Genomic DNA, 14229 nt, shown 5'->3' on the forward strand with positions numbered 1-14229 from the left:
GAGGATAGGCAGGTGATAGAGAAGGGATGCGCTCAGACAGATGGTTTGAGATGTGTCTATATTAATGCAAGCAGTATTATGAACAAAGCAGATGAGCTTAGAGTGTGGACCAGTACTTGGAGCTATTACGTTGTGGCCATTACAGAGTCTTGGATGGCTCAGGGGCAGGAATGGTTACTTCGAGTGGCAGGCTTTAGATGTTTCAGAAAGGACAGGGAGGGAGGCAAAAGAGCTGGGGGCATGGCACTGTTGATCAGAGATAGTGTCATGGCTGCAGAACAGGTGGACACTATGGAGGGATTGTCCACGGAGTCTCTGTGGGTGGAGGTTAGGAATAGGAAGGGGTTGACTGGGTGTTTTTTATAGACCACCCAACAGTAACAGAAACATCGAGGAGTAGATAGGGAGACAGATTCTGGAAAGACGCAATAATAACAGGGTTGTCGTGGTGGGAGATTTTAATTTCCCCAATATTGATTGGCATCACCCTAGAGTGAGGGGTTTAGCTGGAGTGGAGTTTGTTAGGTGTGTTCAGCAAGGTTTCTTGACAAACATGTAGATAAGCCTACAAGAATAGAGACAGTAATTGATCTGGTATTGGGAAATGAAACTGGTCAGGTGTCAGGTCTCTCAGTGGGAGAGCATTTTGGAGATAGTGATCACAATTCTATCTCCTCTACTAGAGCATTGGAGAGGGATAGGAACAGACAAGTTAGAGAAGCGTTTAATTAGAGTAAGGGGAAATATGAAACTATCAGGCAGGAACTTGGAAGCATTAATTGGGAACAGATGTTCTCAGGGAAATGAACGGCAGAAATGTGGCAAATATTCAGGGGATATTTGTGTAGTGTTCTGCAAAGGTACGCTCCAATGAGACAGGGAAAGGGTGGTAGGGTACAGGAACCGTGGTATACAAAGGCTGTTGAAAATCTAGTCAAGAAGAAATGAAAAGCTTACGAAAGGTTCAAAAAACTAGGTAATGATAAAGATCTAGAGGATTATAAGGTTAACAGGAAGGAGCTCAAAAATGAAATTAGGAGAGCCAGAAGAGGCCATAAGAAGGCTTTGGCAGACAGGATTAAGGAAAACCCCAAGGCACTCTACAAGTATGTGAAGAGCAAGAGGATAAGACGTGAGAAAATAGGAAATAGGAGAAAATAGAAATAGTAAATTGTGTCATAGTGGAAAAGTGTGTATGGAACCGGAGGAGATAACAGAGGTACTTAATGAGTACTTTGCTTTAGTATTCACTACAGAAAAGGATCTTGGTAATTGTAGGGATGGCTTACAGCAGACTGTAAAGCTTGAGTATATAGACATTAAGAAAGAGGATGTCCTGGAGCTTTTGGAAAGCATGAAGTTGGATAAATCACCAGGATTGGACAAGATATACCCCAGACCTCTATGGGAGGCACGTGAGGAGATTGCTGAGCCTCTGGCAATGAGCTTTGAATCATCAATGGGGACGGGAGAGGTTCCGGAGGAATGGAGGGCTGCAGATGTTGTTCCTTTATTCAAAAAAGGGAGTAGAGACAGCCCAGGAAATTATAGATCATTGAGTCTTACTTCAATCATCCGACTTCTAATTTTGTCCAAGCTTAAACAGACATAATGGAGGAGAGCCAGAAAAAACCAGTAGGTGGATTAGGATCTTTCCAAGACGTTTGATCCATCTTTTGAATTTGAGCAAACCTGGTGACTTTTCATTCAATATTTTCATATGATTTAAATTTTCTTCTTTTTTATTAACTTTTTTTTCATTTTTTTAGGTAATCTTTTTCCTTCTTCTCCATGACTTTTCAGATTTGACCAGAAGGACTTTTCTTCTTTTTTTGTAATTATATTCTCAATGGAATGCCCAGTCTTTGTTTTTGTTGTTTTAGGTTAGTTTAGTGGGTTTTTTTCTTTTTCTTAATAATGGCAATTTTTGATTTTTTTTGAATAGTTACGAGGAGTTGTGGATATTGAAGAGCTCAATATTATACTCTAAATGATTTTGACAGTGTACTCTCCTTTTTTATTGTTTGTAATTCCATTGGAATATATATTTGATATAACTTCTCCCCTGATTTGCATTTGTCTTTACATGTTATTAAATCTATAAAAAGATTAAAAATGCGTCTTACTTCAGTGGTTGGTAAGTTGCTGGAGAAGATCCTGAGAGGCAGGATTTATGAACATTCGGAGAGGTATAATGTGATTAGGATCAGAGAGCATGGCTTTGTCAAGAGCAGGTCGTGCCTTATGAGCCTGATTGAATTTTTTGAGGATGTGATTAAACACTTTGACGAAGGCAGAGCCATAGATGTAGTGTATATCGATTTCAGGAAGGCATTTGATAAGGTACCCCATGCAAGGCTTATTGACAAAGTAATGAGGCATGGGGTCCAAGGGGACCTTACCTTGTGGATCCACAATTGGCTTGCTCACAGAAGGCAAAGAGTGGTTGTAGATAAGCTATATTCTGCATGGAGGTCAGTGACCAGTGGTGTACCTCAGGGATCTGTTCTGGGATTTTTATAAATGACCTGGATGAGGAAGCAGAGGGATGGGTTAGTAAATTTGCCAATGACACAAAGTTGGGGGTGTTGTGGATAGTGTGGAGGGCTGTCAGAGGTTACAGTGGGGCATGGATAGGATGCAAAACTGGGCTGAGAACTGGCAGATGGAATTCAACCCAGATAGGTGTGAGGTGGTTCGTTTTGGTAGGTCAAATATGATGGCAGAATATAGTATTAATGGTAAGACTCGTGGCAGTGTGGAGGATCAGAGGGATCTTGGGGATGAGTCCATAGGACACTCAAAGCTGCTGTGCAGGTTGACTCTGTGGTTAAGAAGGCGTACAGTTCATTGGCCTTCATCAATCATGGGACTGAGTTTAGGAGCTGAGAGGTAACGTTACACCTATATAGGACCCTGGTCAGACCTCACTGGAAGTACTGTGCTCAGTTCTGGTCATCTCACTATAGGAAGGATGTGGAAGCTATAGAGAGGGTGCAGATGAGATTTACAAGGATGTTGCCTGGATTGGGGAGCATGCCTTATGAGAATAGGTTGAGTGAACTTGGCCTTTTCTCCTTGGAGCAACAGAGGATGAGAGGTGACCTGATAGAGGTGTATAAGATGATATAAGGCATTGATCATGTGGATAGTCAGAGGCTTTTTCACAGGGCTGAAGTGGCTAACATGAGAGGGCACTGGTTTAAGGTGCTTGGAAGTAGGTACAGAGGTGATGTCAGGAGCAAGTTTTTTATGTAGAGAGTAGTGAGTGCTTGGTATAGGCTGCTGGCGACTATGGTGGAGGCGGATACGATAGGGTCTTTTAAGAGGCTCCTGGTCAGGTACATGGAGGTTAGAAAAATTGAGGGCTTTGGGTAACCGTAGGTAATTTTAAAAGTAAGCACGTGTTCGGCACAGCATTGGGGGCCAAAGGGACTGTATTGTGCTGTAGATTATCTATGTTTCTACCTTTCTATGGAAATAAAGTTACTGAGGTTGGGTGGCTGGGGTGCAGAGTTAATGATAAATATATTACAAATATGGCAGAAAAAAGGGATGGGCCTGCAAAATCATGAAAACAGGTAGATTGATCCAAGTTTGCCACTGCAATTGGATTTATTTCCCTAACATAAATAAATGGATAGCCTGTGCAAGGAACTCAGCCTGCAACAGACTGCATCGATAGCTGCTCGAAAGGAAAAGCATTCGTAGTATCAAGGAAAAATAACCATATATTTACAATGACACAGTGCAGGGATATAGCCAGTGCTGTTCCCTTGACACAGGAGTGCATATAACGTGTAAATTCAAAGCAGTCATTTTAAAATTGTATTTGGCCTTGGTGTGTCTATAGCAGAATGTTCCTACTGAATACTAGAGGGTGAACTGCAGACAATAGAATACTTTTTGGGTGCTCACATACTCTTTGGGTTTCAAAATCAAACATAAAGGAGTTATTGGAGTTACTAAAATTTCTAGTAGTATGATGAATGGAGGTATTTTGATATCATTTAAAGTGCAGAACAAAAATAAATTCTATAAATACTCCATGTTACCTGTAGCAGCTATTTGAAGACTAACCAAAACCGCTCAGACACTAAGCATGGGGGTTGGCTCTGATTGGTGTGCTGTCCACAATAACAAAGTTCGAAGTCAAAGGAAGTACAATCAATTCTTTATTACTAAGCCACCAAAGTCAAACAACCTTGTAACAATACAAAGCTAATGAAACTAAAACTATAACAAAATAAAGTGGTCTGATAATGAGATAATGGTGGTCCTACTGATTAGTGTAATAACCAAACGCTAAGGTTCAACAAAATAATGTCATGCCCGGTCTACTCTCTGGTTCGAACTAGACTAAACTGAACTTGGACAAAGCATGAATACGTAACTATACTCATTTGCTTCTGCACCAACCCACAGGACAGATTACCCACAATAAACGCACAATACCAATCATCTTATCAATAGAAAATACATACGTGGCTCCTCCATTATTTTCTAACACCACGGATTTATATAATGTTAATATAATTCCAAACAGGGGAAATAAAAACAAAAAAAACTAAATGGTATAAAAATAGAAGCCCTAAGAAATAGAAATGGCCTGCCAATATAGTTCAGACAATCTCTGAAATGTGAGAGCCCCAGTCAACATGTCAGTATCCACTGAGCACATTAACAATAGAACAGCAACCTGAAGCTTCCTTTAACATCAGTAGTTATACCTACATAGTATTTGCTATTGATTTTTGCCCTTAAGGACTGTTGAGTTTCAATAATGGATACGTCAAAGTATATTATGTGTCAGTGTTTTCCATAGTCTTGGTGCATCTGCAGTACCACAGACTACAGTAAGCTTTTCACACAAGAAGGATTTTACCATTCTAATACAAATAACTGCCAATATGTCAAAAATTAGCACCCAAAGCCTGGGGAGATCCCTCAAGGACCTGTCTCTTCTGATAATACTTCAACTTTGAATGACAGAAAAAAGATTTCAAAAGGAACACAATGAAGGCTATTTCACATCCATACAATTTCATTGGCTGATAATTTCTTCCACAATTTCCCTCTTTCTTCTACTGATTTCACTTTTCATGGTATTGTTTCTGACAAAACACATCAAAACCTTGAAAACAAAAGCCCGTGCCTACTTTTCAAATCCAATTCAGAAGGGTCACCTTCTGTAATTCAAAACAGGGCCTGTAGGAACAGACAATCGGAGCCCCTACAGCCTGTCCACTACTATGAAAACCCAGGACAAAAAACTGTATGCAATTGTAGGCCACAATTTTTAATCAGTACATTTCATATTCTATTAAAAAGTAATTGTTAACATTTCTTCTGTGGGCCTAATCTTAAGTGAATTTTCATCCTGTTTTTTGCAAATCCACTTATATGCTGAGGTAGAAATAGGCCGCTCAAATGCCAGACAGAACAGCTGAGATGGATGGTAAGACCATAAGACGCAGAATCACAATTAGGCAATTTGGCCCATTGAGTTAGCTCTGCCACTCCACCTAGGCTGAATTATAGTCCCTCGCAATCTCCTTCTCCAGCCTTCTACCTATAACTTTTCTTGCACTTATAAATCAAGAACATATCAACCTTCCCTTTAAATATACCAATGACTTGGCCTCCACAGCCAGATTCACCACCCTCTGGCTAAAAAAATTTCATTTCTGCTCTCAACAGAGAAGAAACAGAGTCTCTTCTGAGACTCTTCTCAAGGTCTAGAAATCACCCGTCCCACCCAGCTGTAGGCATCCTCTCCATTCTACTCTGTATAGGACTTTCAATATTCAATGGGTTTCAGTGAGATCTGACATCCCCCCTCCCCACTCTATTCTTCTAAACTTTAACAAGTACACGCCCAGAACCATCAAATCTTCCTCCTCTGTTAACCTTAACCTTTCATTCCTGGAATCATTCTCATAAACCTCCTCTGCGCCGTCTCCAATGCCAGCCCATCCTTAGAAAAGAGGCTGAAAACTGAAAACAATATTCCAAGACCAGTCTGACTAAAGCCTTACAAAGCATCTGCATCCTTGTTTTCATATTAGTCTTCTAAAAGTGAATGTTGACATAGCACTTGCTTTCCTTATCACAGACTCAACGTGCAAGTTAACCTTTAGGGAATACTGCATGAGGGCTTCCAAGTCACTTTGTACCTCTCATTTCTGACTTTTCTCCCCATTTAGAGAAAGTCTACACCACTATCTCTCCTAGAAAAGTGCATGACCATACACTTCACTAAATTGCATTCCATCCGCCAATTCTTTGTTCATTCTCCTAATCTGTCTTGGTCCTTCTGTACACTCCCTGTTTCCTCGACACTACCTGCCCCCAACCTTTCTTTGTATCATCCACAAAGCCATCAATTCCATTATTCAAATCATAGACCTATAACGTGTAAAGAAGTGGTCCCAACACTGACCCCTGTGGAACACCACTAGTCACCAGCAGCCAACCAGAAAACACCCCTTTTATTCCCACTCTTTGCCTCCTGCCAGTCAGCCAATCTTCTATCTATGTTAGTATCTCTCCTGTAATAACATGGGCTCTAATTTTGTTTACGCTCACAAAAGCAGAACTGATGCACCATCAATAACTCACACTGAGACGTAAGGCGAGATATCGGCTTTTATTGACTGGAAGAAGGAACCAGGAGTGAGTGTCCATCATACTATGTCCTGGAGACTGAGGCCGAGCGTCAGGCCTCAGATCGCCTTTATACAGGGGCCTGTGGGAGGAGCCACAGGAGCAGTCAGCAGGGGGCGTGTCCAGACAGGCACATAGTTCACCACAAGAACCTTTTCAAAGGCCTTCTGAAAATCCAAGTATACAACATCCACATACTCTCCTTTGTCTATCCTGCCTCTTATTTCCTCAAAGAATTCCAACAAATTTGTCAGGAAAGATTTCCCCTTAAGGAAACAATGCTGACACTAGACTTTTTTATCACGTTCCTCCGAGTACCCTGAAACACTAACCTTAATAATGGACTCCAATATCTTCCCACTCTGAAGTCTGGCCAACAGGCCTATAATTTCTTTTCTTTTGCTCCCCTGCCTTCTTAAAGTATAGAGTGACATTTGGAATATTGCAGTTCTCCGAAACCATTCAAGAATCTAGTGATTCTTAAAAGATCATTGTGAATAGCTTCACAATCTCTTCAGCTACCACTTTCCGAACCCTGGGATGCAGTCCAGCTGGTCCAGATAACTCTTCAACTTTCAGACCGTTCATGTTCCCCGAGCACCTTCACCTTATTAAGGAGGAAGCAGACTTTGATAGGTTCTTGATTAGTAAGGATGTCAATTGTAACTGGGAGAGGCAAGAGAATAGGGTTGAAGATTGGATAGTAGAGCAGACTCGATGGCTGAATAGTCTAGTTCTGCTCCTGTATCTTATGTCTTAATACTTTGTTTTTACAAGGCTTGAGGAGTTTCAGTAGTCTGGAAGTTGGAACACTCAGAATCAAATTCCTTCTCAATGACAGTTCCAAGTTCTGATGGAGGGTTTTTGAGCTTAAACCTTCACTGTTTCTCTTTCCACAGTTACTGCCTGATCAGCTGAGTGTCTTGAATATTTTCTGTTTTTACTCCTCCAATCCTATAACTTGGAAGTACCCAATTTTCTAATCTGGAGTGCAATATATTTGCAGAATGTTCTACTTTTGTTTCATATTCCCCATAATTTTCTAACTGAAGTTAGATCTTCTTTGTAGAATGTATGACCTTTCTATTTCAAGATCAATAGAAGGGAAATTTAAAATTGCAACATTCCAAATCTGTGCTCTGTCTTGGTCAAGTGAAATCTATTTATGACAACACAACATATTCTTTAAGTTTTTCAGCATGGTACTCTTGTTTCTGGAGAAGAAGAATAGCCCTTAGCTCAGCAGTGGAGTTGTCTAGGCACCGTCATTACGGTGTTTCTGTAGCAAGCTATTCTTGCTTTTACGAGGCCGAGTTGCTAGCTCAACGCTCAACCCGACTTGGATTCGAACTCGGGAACCTTCGCTCTGGAGTCTGGTGCTGAGATTACTGAGCCACCAAGCAGAACATGTTTCTGTAGATGGGTTGAAAATTCAGCACCAGGCACTACTGGTCTTTGTTAATCTGCTGTTCAAAATAATTTTCTGTACAGCTATACTTCTGAGAGATATGATCACCCAATGTAAGCCTCTGTAACTTGAAATTCAATTACTGTGATGTAGATGTCATTCTAAAACCACAATTCACTACATCCAAGTCAATGAAGCACCTCACAGCTGATGTAAACCAGCAGAACTCATTAAAATGTAATAGTATACAATCAGATCTAGACCTCATTCGGCATACTTAAGAAAAGCTAATTTGGTTACTCAGACCCTTATGTACTTTTCAGGTAAAGCTGTTTCCAAGCACCATGAGACACATAGGGATTTGTACCTAGTTATTCCTTTATATTTTCAGGCTATTGACTAAGCATCACACAAGCAGCTATAAGGCTGTGTCATTTCAAACAACGTGCAACCTTAATTGAAGTCATGGAAAAATGAAATGTTTAATTAAAGATGAATTGATAGACTGTGTTCTTTGTGATGCAGATAAACAAAGTGGATGCTGAAAGGTTAATGAAATGGAAAACTCAATGGTGGATGAAGAACTGTGCTGGGACTGTCATTCATGTACAGGAGGGGTGGGAGAGACATCATTCTGAAATGACAGCAGCCAACAATTCCACACTGAGAAGAGCTAACACTGAGTGGAAGGGGCATTCCAGACTAGGAGGCTTATCCTGAGGGGAGAAGGCATTTTGAAAGAAGCTGACTGACATTAAGTGTTTTCAGAATGGAGAGTCTAACAGTGGGGAGGCAAGGGATCGGGGCAGTATGATTAGTAGGTTGGATTTAAAAATATTTGTAAGACTGCGTTTAGCGATGGTGAGGCAGGTTCACTTGTTCAAACTATTAAAACCTCAGCTGACAAAAATAGTTTATGCTGTGAAGGTGTCTTTAGAGTGCTGGCTCTGTACTTCATGAGATAGCTTTAACAAAGTAACGAATCCTTCCATCAATGTACTTAATTATCAGGCAGATTCTTGCAAGTTTACACTGCCAGCACCGCCAGTTAAATTCTTCCATTATCGGTACTGCAAGTTAAACACCGTTTAGAATTATACAGGATATTGGATAAACTGAGTTAGTCCACAGTGTCATCTGCTTTGCTGAACGAAGATACAATTTGTACTGAGGATTCATTACTGTGGTTTCTGGGATGACAAAAATGAAAACAATGATGGAAGCACTCAGCAGTACTGTAGTGCCTACAAATTCCATATCTGTTAAATGAATAAATAAACAGGAGGTAGAGATATTATTTGGAAAATGAGAGATGTCTTCACTGGTATGTACAAAATTCTTAGAAAACTTGATAGGGTATGTGTAGGGAGAACATTTATCCTTGATTAAGGACACCAGAACAAGGGAGTCACTGGGCCATTTAGGGAGGTGACTCCTTGGAATTCTCAACCCCATGGAATTCCAGAGGCTTGGCTGTTGATTGTATTTAAAGCAGAATGGTAATTTCTGGATATTAATGGAATTAAGCAATAGGCTAAGAAAATGGTGCTTGTGATAGAAGACAGGCATAACAAAGAGGCCTCAAGAGTCCAAATGGTCTACTCCTTTTCGTTCTGCTTATGTTCAAAGTACTTAGGCAAGAGTGTGAAATTTAGGCATGTTTGATTGGGAGTATGATAATAGGCAAGGATTGAGCATTGGTTGACAGAGAAAAAAATAGAACAGGAATAAATGGAAAACTTTATTCTTCCTTTCATACATCAAAGATCAGAAATTTCAACAACTCGGATTCAGTGCCCTTCACATCTCTCCACCAGTTCTAACCCCCTGCCATGTTTTCCTCATTCTTTCTGTCATTATGCACTTCTGATCCTGAACTAGCAGCCCTCAGCAAAATCCTCAGCTTCATCTCTTACGATCCTGCTCGTCTTTCTCCAGGGGGGTCCGCAGTAATCAGAGCTTGCACCCCAGCGATGGATGTCACACATCAATGATTTGGGGGAGGGAAATGAATAGAGTGTTTCAAAATTGATATAAAGCTGCAGAGGAGGGGAGGAGAAGGTGGCTTTTAGCGAGGTGTGGGAAGAATGCAAAGATGCTCCAAGGTGGCTTAGGCAAATTGGTGATTGGTTAGATGCAATAAAATGCAGATGTGTTTCTCCAAAGAGGTTGTGACGTAGGTGGAATGGGCCTTCCTAGCTTTATTCATTATTAGTGGGCATCGAATATTCAAAAGGTATTATTTTGGCTCCACTGGCCAGATATGAACTGGTGCCTGCTTGAGACACGGTCTTGCCACTCCTCGTCTCTCCCAGCTTTAGTGTGTTCTTCCTTGCCATTGAAATCCTCTCAATTCACATCTAACCCGGTCGTGCTCTCCACCCTCAAAATTTTTTAACAATTTTGCTGCCACTATAAGTTCACATCAGCTTCAGTTTTGGGTCCCATTCATAGAAACCATCTATTTCTCTCCTCTACTCTTGACTTAGATTTTAGACAATAGGGCTTAAATGGTCTTATGCACATTAGGATAGGTACACTGATAATATATTTGATAGTTTTGATGACCTGTGCAGTAAATACAGCCTTCCACATAATCATTTTTTCGAATACCAGCAGACTCACTACTTTGTCAAGGAAAAATTTCCATCTTTTCCTGATCTACCACCTGCTATGGTGTAGGAAAAACTCACTCTTAGCTTTAATGATAAAGGGCTGATCTCTGTACTATACTCTCAGCTGATGTCTTTGGGAGTTCAAGGTCTAAACAAAACTAAGACTAGGTGGGAGGATGACCTTGGTATGGATCTGGCTGAGGAATATTGGGCAAAAGCTTTGAATAGGGTTCATTCCTCATCATCATGTGCTAGACTGGGGCTCATACAATTTAAAGTTTTACACAGGGGCCATTTAAGTAAAGCCAGGCTTGCTGACATATATCCTGCGACAGACGCTGGCTGTGACAGGTGTTCCTTCTCTCCGGCTGGTTCAGTGCATGCATTCTGGGCTTGCCCTTGGCTTGATGGCTGTTGGACATTGCTTTTTTAAATTATCAGTGAGGTTTTGGGGGTGGCACTGAGACCTTGCCCGCTTATACCTGTATTTGGTGTGGCAGATGATGCTTTGGGTTTAAATGCAAACCAGTTGGATATCATTGCATTTACATCACTTATGGCCTGTAGGAGAATCTTGCTGGTCTGGTAATCTGCCACTCCCCCATCTGCTGCTGCTCGGTTAGAGGACGTAATGTTTTTTCTGAAACTAGAAAAGATTAAATTTACTCTGAGCGAGTCTGTGAAAAAGTTCTATTCGAAATGGGGACCTTCTTGTCATATTTTGGGAGTCTTAAGGAATTACCTACTAGTTGAGAGCATTTGATTGTACTTGGTGATTTGCCCCCTTTCAACATGCGTATGGTTTACCTCACGGTGGTTGATGCATTGTAATACGAGTGTATTCCGGATCATCTGACATGTTGTGGGTATGTGTGGGCCTTCGTCTTGAGGAATGTGGGGGTATGGCTGTGAAATATCCATACTTGTATTTGTGAAGTTTTGCACTGTAAGTACATTAGCTGCCATGGTATGTTCGGGAGGGCGGGTGAGGGGAATTTTGTTTAGGGGTAAGATAGAAAAGTAAAATGGAGGAAAATGTAAAAAAATAAAGAAAGAAAAATAAAGAAAATGCAGATGTGTGGTCAGCTGCTTTGGTCTGAAAACATCAAGATGTATTATTTGAGTGGTGACAGTTTGGAAGGGAAAAGGTGCGAAGTGACCTTGTACCCAAGCTGCAGAAAGGAAGTGTTCAAGTGCAGTGAGCAGATAAGATGGCATATAGTAAGTTGGTCTTCATTGCTAGAGGCTTTGGATAAAAGAGCAAGAATGTTTTGCTGCAGGTGTTCAAAACCTTGGTGAGACCTCATCTGGAATATTGTGTACAGTTGGATATCCTTCCCATGGAGTGAGGGAGCACAACTGAACTGATTACTGAAGTGGAAAGACTGATTTATGAAGCGAGATCATATCAATTAGACATGGTCACTCAAGCTTAGATGAGTGGGGATCTCAAGTCAAGTTGCTTTTATTATCATTTCAACCGTAACTGCTGGTACAGTACACAGTAAAAACGAGACAACGTTCTTCCAGGACCATGGTGCTATATGAAACAACAGAAAACGACACTAGACTACCTGAAACAACCCAACACAAAACTACATTAGACTTTTGACCTATATGGGACTACAGAAAGTGCACTAAACAGTGCAAGATAGTACTATAATTAATAAGACAGTAGGCACAGTAAAGAGCAAATTGAGAAAGAAATGAGCAAAAATTGCAAAGGGAATGGAGTGGTGTTCAGGGTGGGTGTGTGTGCCTAGCAGTATAGAAGACTTGCTAAGGCTGGGGAATCCAGTATAGGGAGTATCCCATTTGGAACATAAGTTAGGAGAATTGTCTTCATTCAGAGATTGGTGAATCAGTGGTGCTCTTTACCAGAGAAAACAGTGGAGGCCAAGTAATGAAATATTTTCCAGTAATTAGAAAAAAAAATCTTCATGCTAAAGGGGAGATATGGGGAGAAGATAGAAACAGGGTACTTAAGTGAATGATTTGCTATGATCAAATTCTCCTACTCCTTGTGTTATCTTCTTTGGTACCCTGAATATTCATAAACTCCAATGAAAAAGCCTGTAAGGAAGAGTGAGTGAGTGTGTGTGTGTGTGTGTGTGTGTGTGTGTGTGTGTGTGTGTGTGTGTGTGTGTGTGTGTGTGTGTGTGTACACAGAGGGAAGGTCAGTACTTACACACAGTAATACCTGCTAGTACTGTAGGGACATAGATTGCAATATTTCACTGACAAGGTGGTCCATTAGGAATCTGCACTTCACGAATCTGTTCAACCAGTTAACAACAATCAAATTACTGTTCAGGTGCACTGTTAATAGCTATGCGGTTTGTGTTTACAGTTCCTCTTCCATATTCAGTCTATCCAAAGCTTCACAGCAACATTGGTCTAGCATCATCTCACAAAGTAATCATTGCCAAAATGTCAGAGTTTTTTTATTACTACCCTTGATCACAATGTAATAGAAAAATTTTCTCATGATTGAGAGTGAGAAAAGTGATTTACTAAAGAACAACTGCTCTGACATCATCACAGCTTCAATTTGGATCAGAGCAAATTTTTCATTAACACTGGGATTGGAGATATTACCAGTTTGCAGCTTGAATAAAATACATGGCACTTCTGATTATATGCATCTGCACATAAAACCTTGACATAATATACAGTGCCTATAAAAAGTATTTACACACCCTTGGAAGTTTTCATGTTTTATTGTTTTACAACATTGAATCACAATGGATTTAATTTGGCTTTTTTGACATGATCAACATAAAAACTCCTTTGTGTCAAAATGAAAATAGATCTCTACAAAGTGATCTAAATTAATTACAAATACAAAACACAAAATAATTGACTGAATAAGTATTCACTCCCTTTAATATGACAGACCAATTAATCGCTAGTGCAGCCAGTTGGTTTTAGAAGTCACATAATTTGTTAAATGGAGATCACCTTTGTGCAGTCAAGGTATTTCAATTGATTGTAGTAAAAATTCACCTGTATCTGGAAGGTCCAACTGCTGGTGAGTCAGTATTCTGGCAAAAACTACACCAAGAAGACAAAAGAACACACCAAACAAATCTGCGAAGCAGTTATTGAAAAGAACAATTCAGGAGATGAATACAAGAAAATTTCCAATGTCCCTTGGAGTACTGTTAAGTCAATCATCAAGAAATGGAAAGTATAGCACAGCTGTAAATCTGCCTAGAGCAGGCCATTCTCATGAACTGAGTGACCATGCAAGAAAGGGATTAGTGAGGCCACCAAGAGACCAATGACAGCTCTGGAGGAGTTACAATCTTCAGTGGCTGAGATGAGAGAGACTCTGCATATAATAACTGTTGCCTGCCAGTCAGAGCTCTATAGGTGAGTGGCAAAGAGAAAGCCACTGTTGAAAAAAACTCATGAAATCTCAGCTAGTTTGCCAGAACACATGTGGGAAACTCCAAAGTCAGCTAGAAGGAGGTTCTATGGTCAGAAGAAACCAAAACTGAGCTTTTTGTCTATCTGACTAACTGCAATGTATGGCAT

The sequence above is a fragment of the Hypanus sabinus genome, chromosome 7, assembly GCF_030144855.1.
Source record: "Hypanus sabinus isolate sHypSab1 chromosome 7, sHypSab1.hap1, whole genome shotgun sequence".
In the NCBI taxonomy this organism is placed as follows: Eukaryota; Metazoa; Chordata; class Chondrichthyes; order Myliobatiformes; family Dasyatidae; genus Hypanus; species Hypanus sabinus.